This window comes from Canis lupus (assembly GCF_048164855.1).
Source record: "Canis lupus baileyi chromosome 27 unlocalized genomic scaffold, mCanLup2.hap1 SUPER_27_unloc_5, whole genome shotgun sequence".
NCBI lineage: Eukaryota > Metazoa > Chordata > Mammalia > Carnivora > Canidae > Canis > Canis lupus.
The window spans coordinates 556,992-581,940 of NW_027326446.1; the positions used below are offsets into that span (position 1 = coordinate 556,992).

Here is a 24,949-nt window from a genome sequence, read left to right on the forward strand (position 1 = left end):
GCTAATTAGAAATGACAAATACCCACCATTTGCTTCAACGTGGATGGAACTGGAGGGTATTATGCTGAGTGAAGTAAGTCAATCGGAGGACAAATATTATATGTTCTCATTCATTTGGGGAATATAAATAATAGTGAAAGGGAATATAAGGGAAGGGAGAAGAAGTGTGTGGGAAATATCAGAAAGGGAGACAGAACATAAAGACTCCTAACTCTGGGAAACGAACTAGGGGTGGTGGAAGGGGAGGAGGGCGGGGGGTGGGGGAGAGTGGGTGACGGGCACTGAGAGGAACACTTGATGGGATGAGCACTGGGTGTTATTCTGTATGTTGGTAAATTGAACACCAATAAAAAAATTATTTTATTAAAAAAAATGAAGTGTGTCTGAGCCAGGGTGGTGTCCCAGGGATCTCTGTTCAGAGGGAATCCTAATAAGGCAGCTTAATGTGAACTGGGTACAAATTGGGGTCTCAGTATGCTCAGCACCAGCTGAAACCTGGGGTGGCAATTGGAGCCAGGATTGAAGTGGGATTGGGGGTCCTAGTGTGTTCCCAGAGAGGATGCCCTGGTGGGGTGCCTGGAGTTGAGGTGGGTGTCATGCCAGGAAGCTGAGGTGCTGGATGAAGGAAGTGCCCTGCCTGGGGGGCTGAAGCCAAAGTAGGCATGAGCCAGGAGGCCCCAGAGCACTCCACACCACGGGTGACCTAGCAATCCTTCTGGAGTTAAATTTCTGTGGACATGGAGTATTATGAGGTTATCTATGCCTATGGCACCTCGGCAAGACAGGTGTAGTGTAGTGAGTGCTGTCCAGGGATCTCAGTGTCTGCTGCTCTGGGGCTGCCTTCTTGGAATGGCAGGCACTGGTGTGGGCTGGGGGCCTGAGTCTGAGTTGATAGGTATATGAGGACTTCCAGCTCCTGCTCCTTTCTACCTTGTCAAGTTGGGGGGATATTGTAAATCATGGCTCTTGCCAGCCCCTACAACCAGTCAAGAGTCCTGGCCACTACCCTGCCTTTTGTCAGGTTTATAAGACAGTTTCCTTTATATTCTAGTTGCTCTTTTCAACCCCAGCTTTTCTTCTGTGCCCCAGTGCCAATAAATCTGCTCATGGACCCTCAGTACTATCCCTCCCCACTGTATTTTGCCATGTCAGGAGTGAGGATTCCCCTCATCACCATTGTCTCTGTCTGTCTTGCTGTTGGTAGAGATAGGATATGTCCACAGACAGGGTGAATTCAGGGTCTTTCTACATCACCATCTTGGATCAGCTGGATTTCTATTTTTAATCATGTTTCTAGTGGTTATCATAAAAATCCCAGGATGCTACTCTAAGCCTTCTGTAGCCCTGCAAAGTTATCTGCATCCATTTTGGCATCTCTGCTTTCATGAAATTGAGAATCCTCCTGTGGCCCCTGGTTTTAAACACTGAATTTGCCTCTGACTATCTCACCTGGATTACTCAGTTTCTATTTCCCCATGGACCTGAGATCTCAGGTACCTTCACCTTATTCATAACACAGTGGTCATTATGCACATGTTTAAGCCTTGCTCATGTTGGTGTTTCCTTATGCCTTCTGATGCTTGATTTTACTATGATTGTGCTCCCATCCATGTGTTTTCATTTAAGATATATTTTGTTAATGATTTCTGTATCTCTGTACAGGGAGAAGAGGGTGTGTCACAAGATACTTTTGGAATTCCTGTCTGACTCATATTTCTCGCTCAGGTTCTACGGTCCGGATTTTGGAGTGGTCATCTGGACTACATGAGGATGGCTAAGATTAAAGTGGTAGCAGTGGACTGAAGCACCTCAACCTAAAATATATATTTTGTAATGAAATTTACAAGATTCTTGACTGAATGTGGGTGGCGAGGTATTAGAATTTTGGGGGTTTTAGTTTTTTAAATAATTTGTTGTTTCAGGAGAACACAGAAAGTCAAAGACATAGGTAGACAGAGAAGTAGGCTCCCTGTGGGGAACCTGATGCCAGCCCAATCCCAAGACCCTGGGACTTCATTCTTTTATGCCTTATTAATATTCCATTATATCTCTATACCACATCTTTTTTATCCATTTATCTATGGAAGGACACTTGGGTACTTACACAATTTGGCTATTATAAATATCCCTGCCATAAGCATAGGAGTGCATATATCTTCCTCACTAAGTGTTTTCATATTCTTTGCGTAGATACCCGGTATGAGGAATTCCATATGGTTATGGTTATTGTTTTATCTTTTTCTGAGAAACTTCCCTACAGTGGCCGCACCAGTTTGCATTTCCATCAACAGCGCACGAGGTGGCCTTTTGTCCACATCCACATGAATACTTGTTGTTTCTTGTGATTTTGGTTTTAGCCATTATTACAGGTGTGAGGTGATATCTCGGAGCATGTTTGATTATTTGCATATCCCTGATGAAGAGTGCTATTGAGCATCCTTCTGTGTACCTGTTGGCCATCTGTATGTCCTTTTGGAGAAATATCTGTTCATATCTTGTATCCATTTTTAAATTTGATTCTTTAGGGGTTTTTTTGGTGTGGTTCCCTAATTTCTTTACATATTTGGAGACTAATTCTTCATCAGATATGTCATTTGCAAATATCTCCTTCCATTCAGTAGGTTGTATGTTAGTATGTGATGGTTTCTTTTGCTCTGCAGAAGCTTTTTATTTTGTTTTAGTCCTAAAAGTTTATTCTTCCTTTAGCGCCTCTTGCTTTAGGAGACCTAGCCAGAGAAATGTGACAGTTGAAGTCAGCAAAATGACCCCCTCTGTTCTCTTCTAGGATTTTTAAGGCTTCGGGTCTCACATCTAGGTCTTTAATCCATTTTGACTTTACTTCTGTGTGTGGCATTAGAAAGGGTTCCAGGTTCATTCTTTTGCCCATAACTGTCCAGCATTCTGACATCATAAATTGACATCATCTTTTTCGACTGGATGTTCTTGTCTCCTTTTCATAAATTAGTTGACTATCCATTGTGGGTTTATTTCTGTGCTGTTTGTTCTGTGTGTCTACTTTTGTGCCTGTACCATAGTGTTTTGATCACTACAGGTTTGCAACATGCCATGAGAACTGGAATTTTGGTAGTTCTAGCTTTCTTCTTCTTTCTCAGAATTGCTTTGGCTGCTCACATTGGTAGTTATTTTTGAAGATTTTATTCATTTATTTATTTCAGAGAGAGAGCATGAGAGAGATGGAGACAGAAAAAGAGAGAGAGAGAGAATGAGTAGGAGGAGCAACAGTCAGAGGGAGAGGGAGATGCAGGCTCCCCACTAATCAGGAAGCAGCCCTATGTGGGGCTCCATCCCAGGACCCTGGGATCATGACCTGAGCTGAAGGTAGATGCTTAACTGACTGAGTCACCCAGGTGACCCTGTCCAGGGTCCTTGGTGTTTTCATACTTATTTGGATATTATTTGTTCTTGTTTTGTGAGATAGCCTGCTAGTATTTTCATAGGAAATGTGTTGAATATGTAGGTGCTTTGGGTACTATGGACATTTTAACAAGATTGATTTCTTCCAATTCATGTGATATCTCCATTTGTGTGTGTCATCTTCAATTACTTTCATTGGTGCTTTATAGTTTTTGGACCACAGGACTTTTGCCTTTTTGATTAGGTTTATTCCTATATATTTTATTCCTTTTGTGCAATTTTGAATACAGTTGTGTTTTTAATTCTTCTTTCTACTTTATTACTGCCTAGAAACACTACCAATTTCTGGGTATTAATTTTGTATCCTACAACTTTACTAAATTCACTTATTTCCAAATATCTTTTTGGTGGAGCCTTTAGAGTTTTCTGTATAAAGTATCATGTTATCTTCACATAGTGGCCATTTAACTTCTTTACCAATATGGATGCCTCTTGTTTTCCTTGTTAATTGCTCTGGCTGGGTTTTCCAGTAATATGTTGAACTAAAGTGGTGAGAGTGGACTTTCTTGTCCTGTTCCTAATCTTAACAGAAGAGTTCTCAGTGTTTCATCATTGGGTATGATATTGGCTGTGTATTTTTCATATATGGCTCTTAGTATGTTGAGGTATGTTCTTACTAAACCTACTTTGTCGAGCGTTTATCATGCATGGGTGTCAAATTTTGATAATCATTTTCCTTCATCTATTGATAGGACACATGATTTTTATCCTGTGTTTGTGGTGTTGTGTATCATGGTGACTCACTTGTAGATACTGAACCTTGCCTACAGTCTTTCTGATGCAGTCTAAACAGTTGGAAATGAACAATATCACAGAGACTGACTCTTAGGTCCAAAAGTGTCTTAAGGCATAAATGGAAATAGCCAGAGGCCAGAAATAGAGGGGAATTCATGTATGTGAGCTGGGGTGAAGCCATGGGGCTGGCTTTCATATTTCAAAGCCAGGTGGCATAGGTTGCAGGGGCCACAGCCGTGCTGCACAAGATAAGTAATCAAATGCGATAAGAAGACATCAAACCACATGTTTATGGTATATCTAAAATAAAATAACTTCGCAAATCTGCAGTGTGGTTTCGTTGTAACACTACCATTAATTCAAAGTTTTCATAGAGGTTGGGAGCATATTCTCCTTATGTTGTATGTAGATAATAGCTTCTAGAGCACTGTTTTAAACAAGCCATGATGAGGAAGCACACATTTCTTTGACTAATAAAGAATTAAATTCCCACAAGCGTGTGAGCTGGTGAAGTAAGGCAAAAGTAGAGAAATAAAAGTATTTTGAAGCTATAAGGGTTTCTTCTTTGTTATTTAGTTAGTTCCTTTGCTTTTTTACAGAAGCAAAAGTAAGTCTAGCACCATGCTAATGATTCAAGACTAAGAGAATACAAATGAAATACAGTCACCTCAACCTGATATTCATTACCTGCTCCTGAAAATCAGACATTTATAGTAAACATGACAACCGGGCACACAGTCCCCACTATTTTAAATAGAGGAACTTATAGTTTTTCTTTTTCAACAATGATTGCACTTGAATCCGGTTTTTTTTTATAATTTATTTTTTATTGGTGTTCAATTTGCCAACATACAGAATAACACCCAGTGCTCATCCCGTCAAGTGCCCCCCTCAGTGAGGTCCCAGCCTGCAGGGGTGTTGTTGGAAGAGCTAGAAGAGCCTGCAGAAATGAGTGGCAGGCTTGCAGAGGGAGGTTCAGCAGGAACCTGGTGGGAGCGGAGCTGTGCTAGGGCAAGACGGGAGACCATGGGCACATCACGTGGGGGTTCCATGAGGGTTGTATGGCGGTAGCAGGAAAGGCGGAACCGGCATCTGCCTTTAACATGGGAGAGGAAAGGGACTGTAGAGTTTGGGAGCTGGCCTTCCGAGGGTGGGGCTTCTCCTGCAGACTCCCTGCCTGGTGTGGGCCAGAGGGCAGAGGCAGCTGCTTGGGGACCCAATGATTAGTCCAGCCTGATACTGGGGAGTAAGCAGGGGTGAGCTGGGTGGAAGGGGCTGAGGAGAGTGAATATGAGGACGTAACTGGAAGGGGCTCTGACAGGGAGAGTGGGGCCCCAGGTGAGCCGTGTGTCCTGTTCCAGAAAGGATGCAGCCAGCTTGCCCCTCCAGCACATTCCAGGGTGGCCTTGGGGTCCTGGCAGTCCTGCTTCTTCCTGCACCTCTGGTAAGCTGTATTTCTGCTGGTGAGTGGGGGGAGAACTGGAGGAGGAGCATCCCCTCCAGCAGACAGGGGGAAAGCCAGGAGGGCTGCTTGCTGAACGCAGTCCCAGGTGGCCAGTCTCACCCCAAAAATGCATGCCTGACAGCCTGTATCATTGCTTCCTTTTCAGTGTGTCCATAATCAGCAGTCATGAGGAACCCCCACTCTGGGTGTGGTGTCCATCACAGAGGATCCTTTTGTCATGTCCTCTGGCATCCATTCTGCTTGTGAGAAGCACAAAGGTCTTTTGTTGGGGAGGCCTGCCATGTCACGTCCGGGGGAACAGATCCTCCAGGCGTGTTGCTTCTCCTCGTGTCCAGGTGCATCCAGTTCACGCCTTTCCATCCTCTGAGTCCCCACCAAAGCTGCAGACCAAGGCCGAGGCATCTCGTGGCTCACCGTCTCTGAGGACCTCAGGAGAATCTGGAGCTTCTGGGACGAGGTCAGACTGTCCTGCTGTGCCGCTGCAGAAAACATCAGAGGCAGTTGTAGGAGATGGAGCGCTGTGTTGTTTGGGGGCAGCTCTAACTAGGAGTCTAGGGTTTCTTGTTGGACCTGCCTTCTGAGGCTTTGGGGTGGAGGTTGCCCGCAGGACGCATGTGTGGCATGAGCAAAGTAAAGCCTCCAGGCCCCCGGGGCTAAATGAAGGCTATATCCCCAGTGTCCCGGGGGCCCCTTCCCTGACTGTGGCCCACTCTGGGAGCCCTCAACCTGCCCTATTCTGTGGAGGAAACTTTGTGGCCATGGGCATTGCAGGCAGCCTGGCAGGGATGATGTGCTCTGGTCTCGCACAGGAAGTGACTTTGCATGACACTCACACTGAGGGATGGACATGGGTAAGTTGGGAGCAGATGGCGCGGCCTACCCCCTGATGGCCTGGCCTGCAGATTGAGCAGAACAGTAGAGCCTCACACTCACACCAAGAAATGTGCCATGAGGTGACCACCCCCCCCATGTCCCACAGGCTTCATTGAGGCTCAGGGGACCCCAGGAGATGGGAAACTCCCAATTGAGGGACAATCTATGTGTCCCGATGGTGCCGGGGTCTACTCTGTGCCCCAGGGATGCACCACTGGATGAGGTGAGCTGTGCTGCTCGCATGGGCCTCGGGGTCTGTATGATGTCACTCATTCCTCAGACATCTAAAGTGGAGGTTCAGGCCACCTCCCCAACTGATAATGTTCTGGGGTGAGATATCAGCTTCCATCAGTAGTTAGGAGGGCAGGGCTGGGTCCTGCAGAGCGAGGGGGTGCACAACTCCAGGGGCCCTCTGCCAGAGGAGTACAGTGCACAGGCCTTCTCTGGTCCCCTCCCTCTACATTCATCAGCAGCTGGAGGACATACAATAGCCCTCTCAGGGCCTCCTATGGGTTTGGGTCCTGTTCCCTGTGAGATGTACTCAGGGCATCCTTCAGGACCTGTAGGGATCATGACCTTCCTCTTGCGTTCTCAGCCCTGAAGAGCAGCACCCCAGCTTTTTGGTTGATTTTCCTGCGCTGCCAACAAGTATGTCAGGGAGGTGTGGAGAACATGTGTCTGTGTTGCTTCCTCTCTTTCTGCCAAACTCACCTTCTTCCTAGTTCCTCTTTTTCTCCTGAGTGACCGATTTCTTCTGTTGCTTCCTCCCTTATATCAGTGGAAGCAATGCTTCTTGAGAGCTGAAAGGAAGAGCAAAATCAGGCATGACTACAGATACCAAACCAGGGAGTGGGGGCACTTGCTGGGGTCACACAGCAGGTCCCCTTCCTGATTCCTACCCACCTGGGTGGGCTCCGCCCTGCTGACCCCAGGCCCACTCCCTCCTTGGCTGTTCAGAGCTGATCCCAGACTCAGTGGTGACGGGTGAGGGTGATGCTGAAAGAGGGGGGAAGAGGTCTGTAGAGTGATTCCATAGACACTGCAGGTGCCAAGACTAAGTGCCTGCAGGAGCCAAAGGTCTTCAGTGGGGACATCGTAGAGGATGGATCTGGGGAATATCTAGGAAGAGGTGCTTATGGGCAGCAGAGAGAGGAAGTACAAGAGACAGAGGAGGAAATGAATTAATTACAGGCACAATGTTGCTCCTTTCATCTGAATCCCTGCTATCCGTGGAGTCATCTTCCAGTGGGCAGGGCAGCAATGAGGTTGGCGTGGCCATGAGAAAGGAAATGGAAAGTTAGTGGGGGTGAGAACCCATGGCTTGCTCCTCTTGGGATGAGGGACTCTGACCTCAAGATGATGGGTCCTCAGCTCTGGGGCCTCTCTGCCCTTAGTCCCTTCATCTCTACAGGGTGGAAGTGGGTCTCTCATCTCCCAGCTGCCTGTCCCACCTTTGGGTTCTCTCCATACCTAGGAATGATGTCTGTGTCATCCTGTCCCTCCTCTGGGAGGTCACTGTCCCTGGGAGGTCACTGTCCCTGTGACTGTGTGACCAGGACTTGACCTTTCTCTCTCCCTACTCCCCTTCCTCCTCTCCTAACAACTCTCCATTTCCTTCCCCTTTCCATCCTCCACCAATCATATTGTTCTTAAATATTGGATAGCTGGGGATCCCTGGGTGGCGCAGCGGTTTGGCGCCTGCCTTTGGCTCAGGGCGCGATCCTGGAGACCGGGGATCGAATCCCACATCGGGCTCCCGGTGCATGGAGCCTGCTTCTCTCTCTGCCTGTGTCTCTGCCTCTCTCTCTCTCTCTGTGACTATCGTAAATAAATAAATAAATAAAATTAAAAAGAAATATATTGGATAGCCAAGGACTGGCAGGAGATATACTGGCACCCACTCAGTCAATCCCCTGAACCCTCTGTGTGAGGAGAAGCTATCTTGGTCTGGGATGGCTGGGGAACTTGAATGAGACGGTGCCACACATGTCCACATATCCAGTGTTTGCTCTTGGGACGTGATGATCTTCCTTGGCACACGAGCCAGCCTTAAACAACCTCATCTGTTCCCAGAAGTGTTATAGAGCAGAAGTGGAAATGATAGGGTAGTCAGTTGTCCAAATTCCCCCTGAATTTTCAAGTGAAGTACTGGAAAATATCAAACAGGGTAGCCCACTGAATACATGGTGCCTGCCAGGGCTGGTGCTGAACCTTACAGGGAGGTCAGGGTGGTAGGGCCCTGGGCAGGTCTGAGGACAGGTGATGGGGTGGGCATAAGTAGGGTGTAGGGGGACAAGGCCTATGCTGTGAGGCTGGAGAATTGGATTGTGAAAGGAACAGTGACCCTGTAGCCCTGCTAGCAGATGTTCTGCCCTAGGTCTAGGCCATGCCTGGTGACAGGTCCACGGGATGCTTGGTCAAAAGTTGTGTGTGTATGTGTGTGTGTGTGTGTATGTGTGTGTGTGTGTGTGAAGCAGGCCCAGCCACACCTTCACACAGGTCTCTAGGTCCCCTGTGGCCAAGGAGCGTCTCCAGGTCTTCAGTATGTGGCCTCTCGCTCATGGAAGCATGTTTATGACAGACTGGTTTGTGTGGTGAAGCTGGCATTACCTAAGTGACCACAGAGGAGATGTCCCTTAACATCCCCAATGCTGGGAGTTGACTTAAAGGTGTGGGAAATGGGTCAGGAGCCTGAAAGTCTATTACACGTCATGTATCTTACGCGGGACAGAGTTTCCTTCTCTTTTTTTTTTTTTGCCATTTTATTTTTTTAATAATAAACTTATTTTTATTGGTGTTCAATTTGCCAACATACAGAATAACACCCAGTGCCCATCCCGTCAAGTGCCCCCCTCAGTGCCTGTCATCCATTCACCCCCACCTCCCGCCCTCCTCCCCTTCCACCACCCCTAGTTCGTTTCCCAGAGTTAGGAGTCTTTATGTTCTGTCTCTCTTTCTGATATATCCTACCCATTTCTTCTCCCTTCCCTTCTATTCCCTTTCACTATTATTTATATTCTCTAAATGAATGAGACCATATAATGTTTGTCCTTCTCCGGTTGACTTACTTCACTCAGCATAATACCCTCCAGTTCCATCCACCTTGAAGCAAATGGTGGGTTTTTGTCACTTCTAATGGCTGAGGAATATTCCATTGCATACATAGACCACATCTTCTTTATCCATCCATCTTTCGATGGACACCGAGGCTCCTTCCAGTTTGGCTATTGTGGACATTGCTGCTATAAACATAAGGGTGCAGGTGTCCCGGCATTTCATTACATCAGCATCTTTGGGGTAAATCCCCAGCAGTGCAATTGCTGAGTCATAGGGCAGATCTATTTTTAACTCTTTGAGGAACCTCCACACAGTTTTCCAGAGTGGCTGCACCATTTCACATTCCCACCAACAGTGCAAGAGGGTTCCCTTTTCTCTGCATCCTCTCCAACATTTGTGGTTTCCTGCCTTGTTAATTTTCCCCATTCTCACTGGTGTGAGGTAGTATCTCATTGTGGTTTCAGAGTTTCCTTCTCATCCACCTCCCAGCTCACATGACAACTTAGTTTCCTGGTTCTCAGATTTGGGAGAGTGTTGCTCTGGCACCCAGGTCATGTCCATCATAGGGCAATGACAAGAACGATACCCAATCTCTGCCACACGACTGCTGAGTGGTGCTGGGCAACAAAACCAAGCTTTGATGTTTGGCAGCAGAGAAGGGTAGGAAGTACACATTGTATGGGCTAGATCATTAAAACAGCAAACCCATATAATGTTTGTCCTTCTCCGATTGACTTATTTCACTCAGCGTGATACCCTCCAGTTCCATCCATGTCGAAGCAAATGGTGGGTATTTGTCATTTCTAATGGCTGAGGAATATTCCATTGTATACATAAACCACATCTTCTTTAAGGGAATAGAAGGGAAGAGAGAAGAAATGGGTAGGAAATATCAGAAAAAGAGATAGAACATGAAGACTCCTAACATTGGGAAAGGAACTAGGGGTGGTGGAAGGGGAGGAGGGCGGGGGTTGGGGGTGAATGGGTGACAGGCACTGAGGGGGGCACTTGACGGGATGAGCACTGGGTGTTATTCTGTATGTTGGCAAATTGAACACCAATAAAATAAATTTATTATTAAAAAAATAATAATAAAACAGCAAACCCAGGGAGGGGGATTAGAAATGCGGCACACACGGAAGGCGCCTGGACACAATTTCTGGTCCTATGACGTCAGTAAAATAGGAGATGAACGCATCAGATTGCTAGCCAGTATTTCCCTTTCATTTTTGATTTCTTGCCCACCTTCTCCATTCTCCGGAGTAGGAGATGCACCCCCAGGGTCCCAGGAGCCCTCTGCCACTGTTCCCTACCTGAGCCCTGTTCCCTACCTGCCGAGACTTCCTCCCCACCACTGGAGTCGTCTATGCTCTCCACACACAAATCTGTAGGAACACAAGCATGAGCAATCCTGTTATTGGAGGGAGGGTCTCACCCATTCATCTACTCTAGTTGAGTTCTCTGTGGGTCGTGAGGCATCTACCTGCCTGACCTTTCTGGTGTGTTCTCAGATGTGCACTGGACTTGGGGGAGTCAGAGACCTTCAACATGACAGGGATCACAGTTTCAAACCTTCTAGTGAGACCGAGATGCTATAGGAATCCACTTCATCATGTCCATTCTACTCGCCCTTTACAGTGTTCCTCTCCAAATGTGGCATGTGAAATTCCAGCAGTTATGGAGACCCCTGACATGTGGCTAATGTGAGTGAGCAATTGGAGGGTTTATTTTCTTTTATGATTTTAGTGTAATTATCGAGTTAATGATTGTGTCAAATGGACTATAGACAGACTCTCCTTGGACTGCAGAGCACTAGCGTCCAACAATGAGCAAGACATAACCCCTGCTCATTCCTATTACATTAATTGCTGGCCTGATATGACCATTCACATGTAGGTTGTTCCTGGGATCACCCACACATGCCAGGCACTATTGGAGGCCTTTGCACACTAAGAGAATGAGGTGAACACCCCGTTCTTGGATAAATGGCCACAGGGTCAATGTAGCAACTCTTCAATCACAATGTCTGTCATATTATAGAAATCTAAAAGCTGCTAAAATACAGATGGAACCACAAAGGAATACAGGTACCAAAACATTGTTGAGAATGAAGAACAAGGTGATGGCTCGGTAGTTGCTGACTTCCAAGTACATTAGACAGCCACACTAGGCAAGCAGCGTGTCCTGGCATAAAAGTAAGGACACACTGCAGCAGAATAGAGAGCCCCAAAATAAATGCACTCATTCATGCCATATTGATCCTTGAGGAGACCACATGATGGGAAAAGTTTATCCTCTTCAATAATGAGCAGAATGATAAAAAAAAAAAAATAATGAGCAGAATGAAAAGGCATCCTACATATTGGAGAAGATATTTGCAACCCTTATATCAGAAAAGGTGTTCCTTTTCAAAATGGAAAAAAAAAAACAATAGGGGATCCCTGGGTGGCGCAGCGGTTTGGCGCCTGCCTTTGGCCCAGGGCGCGATCCTGGAGACCCGGGATCGAATCCCACGTCGGGCTTCCGGTGCATGGAGCCTGCTTCTCCCTCTGCCTATGTCTCTGCCTCTCTCTCTCTCTCACTGTGTGCCTATCATAAATAAATAAAAAATTAAAAAAAAAAAACAATAAAAAGACACTTATACCAAATTGGAGAACAATAAGAAGGCTTGAGTAGACATTGCCCTAAGGGAAAAAAATCAGTGGCCAACAGACCTACGAAAAGCACAACATAACACATCATGAGGGGAAATGCAAGTCCAAAGGACGATGAGTATCATTTCATCTGTTAGAACGGTGAGGACTCAATCCCAAAACCCAAACCTACTACTAATGTTGCTGAGGATGTGGATAATTTGGGTCTTTGTATGTTATTAGGTGGGTAGGCAATCAGTATGGACCGATTGCCAGGCCTGGCCATCCTTGCTGGATGAAGGAAGGTCAAGGAGAGGAGCAGGAAAGTACATAGAAACACTGCCTCTGACGCTTTCCTACAGGGAATCGAATCCATATGAAATAGTCAATCTAAATGAGGCTAAACCCTAAAATGCATGCTACCTGTTACTGACAGAGTCTGGTGAGCCCTACTGACACTTTGAAGTTCACCAAAGCTGCCACTGTATTGTGGACATCTTCAAGACTCAGGATAAACAGGCACTGCTCCAACCTGTGTCTCATCTCTTTCAAGAACACTGTGCTGCAGGCTGATTCAATTCTAGAAAAACTATCCTATGGTTTTATAATTGTTCACTAATCATCATAAGTAAAATGCTATTAACAAGATTTCAACATACTGATGTCCCTGCATTTCAACAAGGCCACCATCAACAAAGTGCTATTTCTTTCCATCCATCCTTTTCTGTGCAATGTGTGGGTGTCTGTCACATCAGTGGGGACCCATTCTCCCAGGAGCCCACCAGCAAGTGGCAAGTTCTGGACTTGGAGAGGGGCGCCTTATGTGAGCACTGACACTGTTTAACCTGGCCCTGGCCCTGGTCGTGTAGGGTGGTGGGCACCAAGCTAATGGCAAAGCTTTACTTTGAGCTCCTATTTGACACTCGCTCTTCAGTGTGTGCTTACAAATGTTGAGTATTATTTTTTTTTATTGGAGTTCAATTTGCCAACATAGAGCGTAACACTCAGTGCTCATCCCGCCAAGTGCCCCCCTCAGTGCCCATCACCCAGTCACCCCAACCCCCTGCCCACCTCCCTTTCCACTATCCCTTGTTCATTTCCCAGAGTTAGGTGTCTCTTATGTTTTGTCACCCTCACTGATATTTTCACTCATTATTTTTTTTCTCACTCATTATTTTTAAGGCTAATGATGCTGCTATGAAATAGATGGAAATATCCTCCTGATTCTTCTCTGCTTTGACCCTGCATGAGACACATCCCCAGCCAGGACAGATGTCTGATCTTGATTTCTGCCCCAACCCTGTCTGTGGAAAGTGAATACTAAGCAAACCTCCAGGTGCAGCTGTGGTGAGAGAGGAATGTGGGGTCCTAAGCGGTGTGCCTGGTGGGGGTGAGGTTTACTTTTAGAAATTTGACACTTGCATTGATTTGCCTAAGTGAGAATGTCTTCTGATGGAACACACACACTCAACGCACCCACTCATACAATCACATCACATCCAGTCACACAGGAACAAACCCAGCCTCCTATAGACAACCTGTATCTCCTAAATGACCTACTTGCTTCCAGAGTCTGTAGAGCTGGACAATCATTTTTTCTCACAACCACACCCTCCATTCCCAGTAGGAACCCAGGATCAGGGAAGCTCTCCAGAGCAAAGCAGAGGGGAAAGACCCACCTTGTTCATAAGCTAGATTGTTCCTTGAGAAGTGACAGATGTTGGAATACATAAAGCCACCATCTTGGGCTGCCTCCTGCTGCAGTTAGAGAGAGGGAAACACTATAAGGATCACATCACCCTGTGCACATCATCTGCACATATCCTTTGTTCTCTTGGTGACATTAGTAAGGCAGCAGAGATCTAGTCATTGAGTCAGTGATCACAAAAAAAAAAAAAAAAAAAAGCTCAATGTGACCTGCAGAAACTTTAAATGTCAGATCTCACAGGTCCAGTTTGATCAGCAAACACAAAACTATGGAGGAAGATTATTTCCTGGAAAATGCTTGCTACCATTTGTTGTGTAACCGGTGTTCTTAAAGCCCCTCTAAATATGGTGTCAGTTGGTGATTGAAACTCAGGGCCACTGTCAGCACCAAGGAAATTGTATATACCTTCTGGGATGCACATGCTTGGAAGTTCATGTCTTAAATCCATGAATATGAAAATAAAGCATCAGTTGCATTTAACACAGAAAATGACTTTACCTGAGGGAGGGCTGGGGTTTCTTTCTCCGCCTTGAACTGAGAAGTTCTTGAGTCAGGCCCTTGAGGGGAGCTACGAGGACACAGCGCCACTGTGAGGATGCTGGTGGGGCTGCCCGGGAACTCATCAGGGAGTTTAGATGGATGAGGACATGAGTTGAGTGTGTACTGGCGGTTGGCTAGGAAGTTACAGACTGCTGCTGGGCATCCTCCTTGGTGGACAGAGGAAGGAATGAGAGAGGAGCAGGAAATAAATGAGAACAGGGGCTGTCTTTGTAGCTAAGTGAGACTGATCAAGGTGAAATAGTCCATGGAAAGTGTTTAAACACGAAAGTGGCTTATATGTGATGACCCGGTCCCATAACCTCTCTTGACTGAAGTTTTGCTAAGCCGTCCCTCTCTTCTTTGGAAATCAGTTCTTGCCCCAGGATCCCCATATACTGCTACTGTATTCATCATGTCTTTGTAAGATTTTGTGCTTGATGAAAAGCAGCCTTAATTGTGGGGCTGAATTCAACCCTAGGGAAAGTATCCTCATATGATTCTTTTTTTTTTTTCCTCATATGATTCTTTACTAATCATCTGTCCTAAGGAAACAAGACCTGAGTCAGGCTCCATTGAGTCAGGCTAGCCTGGGGCCATCAGACAAATGGGAAGTTCCTTACACAGAGGAGGCCTGGGGTGAGAGCTGGCACTCTCTAACCCAGCCGTGCCTGAGATTTGCAATGGGAGTGTTGGGCACAAAGCTAACAACCAAGTTTAACATTCAGTTCCTATGTGATCAAGTGGACTAAATTACCTCCTTGTTTCTTATCTGCTATTGGTCATGTATACACAATAACCTCAGCCATGACAGATGTTGCTCTGCGCTATCCTCGATGGGGACTCACATTTTCAGAATCTGTGGGCTGACCAGGAATACATGGCCTTTCCTATGTGCACTTCACACCAGTGACAGGACAAAATCATTGATAAGTGCACCTATAGCTGCCCTGGTTTACGTGACCGTGGAGGCCACTGTGTAATGTTGGGCCATGTAGGGGACTTTGGTAGAATCTAGTATATTAAGGTATGGACCCAGATGCTGGCTCTGCTTTGCTGACTAGCTATTTGTAGATAATGACCCCATGACTGAGCGATTAGTGCAGGTCAAGAACCTATAGCTACATTCGAACTGACACCTGGGTTCACACCTTGGCTGTCCATGTAGGGGGTCAAGGGTTTGGGTCATTCATCTCTGCACCATTGCCTTCTAATGAAAGGAAATGGAAACATCCTCCAGGTATAGCTGTGGTGAGGGAAGGATGAGCAGGTAATGGGTGTCACAATGATGAGATGACTTTGGAAAGGTGACACCTTTATTGTGCTGCAAGTGTGGGAATACCTCCTGGGAAATACACACATCGACATTCACATTCACAACACAGACACACACACACACACACACACACACGCTCGAGTGGGCGCAGGTGCTCTTCGACCCACATGCACACACACCAACACCTCCTTCTTACCATAGTGCCTCCAGGCCTTGTATAACAAACTCTCAGTGCTTTAGTGGACAATGTCTTCTCACTATACCCCACCCCTCATTCCCAGGTGGAACCAAGAATCATGTGGTAGACATCTTTTTACCCTAGATTGCAACACCATGGATATTACTCTTAAATACATACAGTTTTTGTTGGTCCCAGCAGCCACTGCGATTGGAGAAAAGAAAACACAGTCTGGGTCACACCATCCTGTATACTGTTTGTACAGCTCTTTTGTTTGGTGAGGCCTTCAGGAAACTGGATGGAGTACAGGGGTTGAGTCAATGTTCCCCCACTCCAGTGAAAGAGGACGCTTTTAAAGATGCATGAGCTTTTCATGGCGGATCTCTGAAGTCCATTCGGATCAACAGATCCAAAATTCTTTTTGAACGACAAATATGTTCTCCTGGCGAAGGTGTTGGATCCCACACACTTTTTAAGTGAGGCTGCCCTGTTACGTCCCCCTTTTTGTGTCCACTGTCATTGGTAACAAACTTTCATTCCCCCCCCACAAAGGAGACTGCTTGTGTCATCCCTAAGGTGTATTATCAGAATTTTGTCCTGCATTCATTGGAGAAGAAACTAGTGAAGCAACATCTCTATCTCAGAGAAAGAGAGGCGAGCTTACCTCAGGCAGAGATGAGGTGCCTTCCTCTGCCCAGTCCCTGGAAAGGTCCTCAGCTGGTCCCTCCATGGGATCTAAGAAGATAGAGTAGCTGTCAGGACATTGGTTGGTTGCCCAGGAATTACTTGGGGAGTTTTGCTTGATGTGGACACGGGGACACAGTGCACGGGTGTGAACAGTGAGCAAGCTGCTGAGCCAACCTCCTTGGTGGACAAAGAAATACAAAGTCGAGGAGCAGGAAGGAAAAGGAATCAGGGCCTTTGCTTTCAAGCTAAAGGGATCCAATCAGTGGGAAATCATCAGTCTCAAAATGGGAAACATTCAATGCACCTTGCATTTCATGACTGAGTCCCCTGAGTTGTCCTGCCCATTGTAAAGGCCAGCCACATTCCCACTTCTTCAGCTGTTACAGGACCAGTTCAGCTTCCATGCCTTCATACATGCTGCTATGTATGTGTCCTCTATTCCTTCAGATTGTTAGGTTTTTATGGCTTCATGCTTTTATTAATAAGTAAGTATATGCTCAGCGGCCCTGTTTACATTCATTATGCCGTGTACTTATCACTACCATCTACATCCAAACCTTTTCATCCTAAGGAATCTCTGTACCCATGAAGAGATGACTGTTCCTCCTCCCCCGACCCCCTGCCTCCAGCCATCCAAGTGTCTACTTTCTGGCTCTATGAATTTGCCTACTCTAATTTCCTCCTATGAGTGGAATTGAAGAATTTATATCTTTCTGTGCATGCCTTCTTTCAAAAAACTATTGGTTATTCAAGGTCTATCCATTCTGCAGCATATTGAAACATTTGGGTTCTTCTTATGGCTGAGTAACATTCCATCCAATGTGCATATCACATTTTACATGTCCTTTCATCACATGCTGGATTTGGGGGTTGTATCTATCTCTAGCTCTTAGGAAGACTGCTGTCACGAACATGGGGGCACAGATGTCAGTTAGAAATGCATCTTGACTTCCATGGTTATACTATGGTGATGGACTTGATACATTTAAATTTGTACATTTGAAATAATAGAAAAATGTGTCGCAGCATTTTTATGCTCTTCTGCTATGTCTATGTCACTGAATGAAAGAATTATTCTTAAATCAACTTAATGAGTAAATTCCCACAGTACCTTCATCTGTGTCACTGATCAGGTGTACACGGTTGGGCAGACAGAAGCGCACTTTCTTAAATTTCTTCCAGAGATGAGTGATGTGGTTGTACAGGGCTGCATAATTTCAGTCTCAACCTCAACACAAGGTCCTGGGAAATACATAGCAATAGAGAGTAGTATTGGCATCTTGTGGGCAGAAGGCCATGGGGGATTAGTCCTAATTGACTCAGAGTTTGGCCTTCTGTTCCCCCTCCCTACTCACCAGCTGCCCTGCCAGTGCCCTGGCTCAGAGTTGGACTTAGGAAGAGATTGCAATGTGGTGTGCACTGAAACTCCCCAAAGACATGTTTTGTGGGCAAATACTCTGATTTAGCAGAGAAACACAGCAAAGCACCATGACCACACCTTATGGCCTGGGTTCTCATCCCACTTAGAACCCACCCATACCTGAGAGAGTTCTGGAGGGCCCTCTGTGCCTTATTTTCTTTTTCTGAGATGTGGAAATGTCCATACTGCCTACACACTAATGTGCTGTTAGGAGGCTAAATGGGATTTACTACATTTAGAGTCTGGAGCACAGTCAAGGGTGAGTGCTTCACAATTGCTCTGTAGGTGTGCACTACACTACACTACTGAAGGGGTTAGATCACTACTGAAGGGGTTAGATATCTGGTCATGGGTGGATCTAGACAGGGGGCTTGGCTGGCTCCCCAGCATGGGAGGATGGAAGCTCCTTTTTTAGCCTTCATGTGGGAACAGCACTTTACAGCTCATGGAGAATGCATAGCATCCCACTGTTGGAATCCCCACAGCAGCACCATCAGGAGGGGAAGCAGGGGCTGTAACCCATGCTTTACAGTGTGGACATTGATAGGTAGATGAGGCAACTTCCCAGAGTGGCCACACTGATATGTGATGGATTCTGGACAGGAATGTAATTGGTTCCCTGGTGAGAGAGATCCCTGAGCTCCCAAGACCTGCCCAGAACTCCTGAGAAAATGTTCTGGACTCTAGCACCAACAGCTGTCCTCACGTTCTCAAATCCACCTGTGCCAATGTGTCTTTCTTTCTTTTTATTCTTTAAAGATTTATTTATGTGACAGAGAGTGAGAGCCCGCACATGGACCCATGTGTACACAAGCAGGGGGAGAGGGAGAGGGAGAGGGAGAAGCAGGCTCCCTGCTGAGCAGGGACCCGGATGCAGGCAGAGACCCAGATGCAGGGCTGGACCCCAGGACCCTGGGATCTCGACCTGAGCTGAAGGCAGATGCTCAATCGACTGTACCTCCCAGGCGCCCGTGTGCACATGTCTCTTTGAGCGAGAGTGGGTGCCCTGTGCAATGTGTCTGTGCCATGAAATTATTCTCGGTCCTAACTCAGCCCTGTGTTTGAGTCGCTGACAGAAAATACGATGCAGTTTTTTCCAAATCAAGCCCCAGGAAAGGACCAGGGTAGTGCAGCTTTGGCCACCTTCCCCCAGCTCTCAGCAATGTCAACTCAGTCACCCAGAGCCTTCCCACTGGCCACCTACTGTGACAGGTGGTCCTCTTGCCTCCCAAGCTGATTCAAAATCCAGGCCATCCAAACCAATGGTCACACTACCACCCTGCCAAGAATTAGCTTGCCTTCAACTGACAGACCCATCCTGATGAGTGGTTAATGGGAATTAACGTGAAAGTAGCATCTGGGCTGGGGCTTACTGGTTTAAGCAATTAAACCTACAATGCTGAATGTCTTACTATTTTTTAATAATAAATTTATTTTTTATTGGTGTTCAATTTGCCAACATACAGAACAACACCCAGTGCTCATCCCATCAAGTGTCCCCCTCAGTGCCTGTAGAAAATCATACCTGTAGAAAATCAGTATGAACATACTGTAGAACAGCAATTCAGATTTCCCATCATGGGGAGCTTCTCACTTGCTACCAAACTGCACTTGATCGGCTCAGAGAGTGACAGTTGGAATGGAATGAAAGATGTGCATCATCACATCGGTGATTGGTCATCATAGAACTTTCAGAGTGAGGGCAGCTCTGCACACTGTGGGTTCAGCTGCTGCTGTCTGGCCCACTGGTGTCCTCACAGGCAACTGTGGCATTAAGAGGAAATGTCTTTTCTCAAAAATGGAAGGTGGCCCACACCCTATTCTTCTCTGTTTATGAAAACAAGTTCTAGCAGAGAAAATGGCCCACCCTCTAATAGAGGTGACAGTGGAAAATTTCAGGGCGAAAAGGGATCAGTCGAACATGGTAAGAAAAGAGGTTTCTTTCTTGATTAGAAATCCCATCTCCTGTGGGCACTTGATGGAATGAGCACTGGGTATTATTCTATATGTTGGCAAATTGAACACCAATAAAAAATAAATTTATAAAAAAATCCATTGAAATAAACTGGGAGTTTAAAGCAAAAAAGAAAAAAAAATCCCATCTCCTCCCATTTCTGCTATTCCTTGGTTATCAGACACTTTTATTTTTTAAGATTCTATTTATTTATTTGTGAGAGACACAGAGACAGGCAGAGACATAGGCAGAGGGAGAAGCAGACTCCATGCAGGGAGCCTGATGCAGGACTCGATCCTAGGATCCTGGGATCACGACCTGAGCCGAAGGCAGACACTCAACCACTGAGCCACCCACATGCCCCTTGAATTTAAATAAAAAAAAAAATAGGGATCCTTGGGTGGCGCAGTGGTTTAGCGCCTGTCTTTGGCCCAGGGCGTGATCCTGGAGACCCAGGATCGAATCCCACATCCGGCTCCCGGTGCATGGAGCCTGCTTCCGGTGCATGGAGCCTGCTTCTCCCTCTGCCTGTGTCTTTGCCTATCTCTCTCTCTGTGACTATCATAAATAAATGAAAATTAAAAAAAAAAAATTCTCCCGCTGTTCACCTAGTAACCCTATCCAACATTTGCATTTCTATACCCTGTCACTGCCCATGTCATAATCAATCCATTACCCTCTCCTATCCATTCTTCCTCTGATATGTGTCGGTAGACACTTCTCTCCATTTCCACAACTACCCAGGCACCCACTCCTTCACCCAACTATTTAATATTTCACTTCTTGACATTCCTCTCTATTGTTTCCAGTTTGAGAGCTGTGATGAACAGAGATGCTAAAAACATTCATGTCTGGGCACCTCGGTGGCTGAGTCGGTGAGCATCTCTCTTAGGCTCAGGTCATGATCTTGGAAACCTGAGATCAAGCCCCACATCGGACTCCTTGCTCAGTGAGGAGTCTGCTTCTCCCTCTCCCTCTGCTCCTTCCCACTGCTCATTCTCTCTCTCATAAATAAATAAAAATAGGGATCCCTGGGTGGCACAGCGGTTTAGCGCCTGCCTTTGGCCCAGGGCGCGATCCTGGAGACCCAGGATCGAATCCCACGTCGGGCTTCCGGTGCATGGAGCCTGCTTTCTCCCTGCCTGTGTCTCTGCCTCTCTCTCTCTCTGTGTGTGTGTGTGTGTGTGTGACTATCATAAATAAAAATAAAATAAAATAAAATAAAATAAAATAAATAAAATAAAATAAAATAAACATTCATGTCCAGGATCTCGCATTCATATAAGTGTTGTTGGGCCTGAGGGTGGAGTCCTCCAGACCACCCTCCAGGTAGATGCATCACCCTCTAGAAAGACTCACAGGACTCTCACAGGACTCCATGAAGCTGACTTCCTGGAGGTCAGAATGATTCTGCATGGCCCAAGTCCTCCCCACCATAAATCACTTTGTTGGCTTACACTATCCAAGGCCCCAACTAAACAAAGACACTCTTTCCAGGGAAGACATTCAAAGGTCTTAGAGCTTTTCTCCCAGGAGCCAGGTGAGGTCAAGACCTTTCTTTGGAATGTGCAAGCTGTAAAACATGCCAGACCTACTGAGTCAACCCTTGACTGCACTGAATCCATTTTCATTCCTCTGGAATAGATGCCTGGGGCTGAGTTTCTGGGCCAGACAGGACTTGCATGTTTTTATCGTTGTGTTTGCTTATTTGTAGTGCAAACAGGTGGAGGTGGAGGTGGAGGGCCTGCCACGCCATTTTCCAGAGTGGCTATACCATCTTACACTAGTACCAGCGCTGTGTGAGTGGCCAGGTTTTCCACACCCTCACCAGCATCTGGAACTGTTTTCCCACATCTCGTCTAGGGCATTCTGATAGATATGTCATGATATATTACTGTGATTTTAATTTTTTCATGTGCTTCTTTATCATCTGCATATCCTCTTCAGCGAAGTGCCTCTTCGTGTCTTTTGCCTATTTTGTAATCAGACCGTTTGTTTCTCACCAGCACATTTTGAGAGTTGTTTTTTTTTAATTTTAGACACCTGCCCTTGGTTGGATGTGTGATATATAAATATTTCCCTTCAGTATGTATTTTGTTGCTTCATCTTCTTAAAAGGGTTTTTCACAGAACCTTGGTTTTAACTTCTAATAAATTTTAATTTATCCATTTCTTTTTATGGGTCACACTTGTGTTGTCAAGTCTAAAATCTCTTTGCCAACCCTAGATCCCCGGTTTTTCTCATAGACTTTTTTCTTCTAATGTTTTACATTTTATAAATAAGTGTGTGGTCCACTTGGAGTTAATGTTTGATGTGGTGTGAGGTTTGGGGGTTTAGTGTAGTTTAGCTTGCCTGTGGATGGTTGCTTGCCCTACTTCCGTTTGACAGACGGACCATCTTTCAGCCCAGGAATTACTTACGCATGTTTGCCAAAAATCAGTTGCACATCTTTGTTTGGGTTTCTATTCTGTTCCATTGATCAACATGTCTAGTCTATCCCTCTGCCAATACCACACAGAATTTATTAACTATGTAATAACTGTTAAAATAGGAGAGAGCTTTTCCTTGTTTTTCAAAATCGCTTTAGCTATTCTAATTCCTTTGCCTTTCCATGTAATTTTTTTTAATTGTATCTGTTTATTTGAGAGAGAGAGAAAGAGCACACAAGTGCAGGGAGGACTGGAGAAGTAGGGAGAAAGAGAAAGAATCTGAAGGGGATTATGGACTGAGCACAGAGCCACAAGCAGGGCTCAACCCACAACTCAGGAGATGATGACCTGTGCCCAAACCAAGAGCAGCTGCTTAACCAACTGAGCTACTCAGGAGCCCCACTCCCTTGTAAGTACTTTTTTTAAGTGCATGTTTTTCAAGAGAAGTTCTACCATTTGCTGTTTTCATTTAGCAGGTCATCAACATCTTCTCATGTTAGTAACTATAGATCTGCCTCTTCTAAAAAGTGAAAAAAAAATAAAGTAAAACACAAATTCATAGTATTGATGTGCTGGAATTTATCTTACAGCTAATTTTTTCCCTCGGTTGTAATAAGTAATGCTGGGATGCCTGGGTGGCTCAGCGGTTAAGCATCTGCCTTTGGCCCAGTGCGTGATCCTGGAGACCCGGGGATCGAGTCCGCATCCGGCTCCCCGCATGGAGCCTGCTTCTCCCTCTGCCTGTGTCTCTGCCTCTCTCTCTCTCTGTGTCTCTCAGGAATGAATAAATAAAATCTTTAAATAATAATAATAATAATAAGTAATACTGAAATCAGTATTGTAGTCTACATGTATTTGCATAAATGTTCCCCACCCCTGTTGTCATTTGACTTTGCTTTTGCTACGCGCAAAGATCTGTCTTATTCAAACTTTGTGAGGTGAGGTTTAGGGCTTCTGGACTGTGTCATGCTTTAGAAAGACCTTCCCCACTGCATAATGATAAATAACAATGATTTATCCGTGTTCTCTCGGAGTACTTCCAACGTGTCCCTTGCCCAGTCCCTGCCCCCTGAGCCTCCATAGAAGTGACCAAGTGCCCCAGAGTCGGGGAGCCCCCGGGGCTGCTCATTGAAACCCAGGCAGCGCGCCCCGGCCTGCCGGCCTCTCAGGAAAATATCCCAGTGCTTCTCGCGCTCCGGGGTCTCGCCTCGGGGAGAAGGAGCCCCAGGAGCACCGTCATGCACGCGCGGCACCCGGCACCCTGCACCCGGCACCCAGGAGCACAGCTATGAACGCGCGTGGCACCCTGCACCCGGGACCCTGCACCCGGGACCCTGCACCCAGGAGCACGGCCATGCACGCGCGGCACCCAGCACCCTGTACCCTGCACCTGGGACCCTGCACCCGGGACCTTGCACCCGGCACCCTGCACCCAGGAGCACGGCCATGCACGCGCGACACCCGGCACGGGCTTCGCGGAGAGACGCGGTCGGGTGCCTGGAGGCCGCTGCGCCACCGGGTGGCGGTGTGTGGCCTCGCCGCGGGCCATCTGGTGCCAATGCTCAGACGTGAAGCACGGCTGCCGGGCGCCACCTGGCCGCCGCTTTGATATGGTTTCCCCGGACCCGGGAGAACCAGGCCCGGGACCCTCGGCAAGGCCAGGGCACCCGCGGGGGCTTCCCGGTCCTGCTGCCAGTCGTGCCTGGGTGCACCGGCCATGCGCTGCCGAGTAGATACGCAGGGACCGGGCAGAGCCGCTGCGGGGTGACAGGGACAGCGCTCCGCGCCCACGCCGACCGGCCAGGGGCCTTCGGTGCTCTCGGCCGTGTCCCGCCCCGCCAGTGGCATCAGGGCCCTCAGCCATGTCCGCCCCGGCCAGGTGGGGGACCCGGCCTTCTGGGGAGGCCCGCATGCCCCTCGCAGGCTCAGCCAACAGCCCGCAGAGATCCCAGCTGTCAGAGGCACCTGCTGCCCATTTCCCAAGCCCCATTCCTGGTGGTCCAGCAGCGGAGCGGGTTGCAGGGGCACAGAACAGGGCTCCTGAGGTCCGGTGCCCAGAGGTGCCTCCAAGCCTCCCTCAGTTCCACTCCAGAGACCCCAGCTGGCCCTAACCACACAGGTGGCCTGGGCAGGTGGGCCTGCATGGATCCCCGTGGCCGGACTCTCCCATCAGCTTTTCTGAGTCCCACCCTGGAGGTGGAGGCCAGCTGGAGCCCCATAGGTGAGTCTAGGTCGGGGGCTCCATCCATTGTGCAGGCCTCTGTGGGACCCAATCTTTGAACACCCCCAAATACTCCAAGTCCTTCTCCAGAGCTGTGGCCTGGCCAGTATGGCCGATGCAAAGAGGCCTGCGTAGGGCTTTACTGGGTCTCCCCGTCTTCCTTCTCATCATCTCGTCATTGGGGGCCTGGACAAGGCCAGGCCCAACAGGCAGGCAGGGCACCCTACTGGTTGCAGGGACCCAGATCCACCCCAGTGCAGTCCTTCTTGGTGGTGCTGCACCGCCTAGCGACCCCTTTCACAGTTTAGTTCCAGAGCGCGGACTGAAATGGGCATGGGATC

The 24,949-nt window shown here is 47.1% G+C and overlaps 1 protein-coding gene across 1 annotated transcript in view; it reads left to right on the top strand.

Moving 5' to 3' along the window:
* The window catches only part of LOC140629651 (nebulin-like), an 86,387-nt gene extending 79,058 nt beyond the window's left edge, over nucleotides 1–7,329 (top strand). The window contains exons 22-23 of the mRNA XM_072819161.1: nucleotides 1,663–5,614; nucleotides 5,781–7,329. The gene's annotated coding sequence lies outside the window, so the exon portion shown is untranslated. The remainder of the gene's footprint in view (nucleotides 1–1,662; nucleotides 5,615–5,780) is intronic.
* Nucleotides 7,330–24,949: the final 17,620 nt, after the last annotated feature.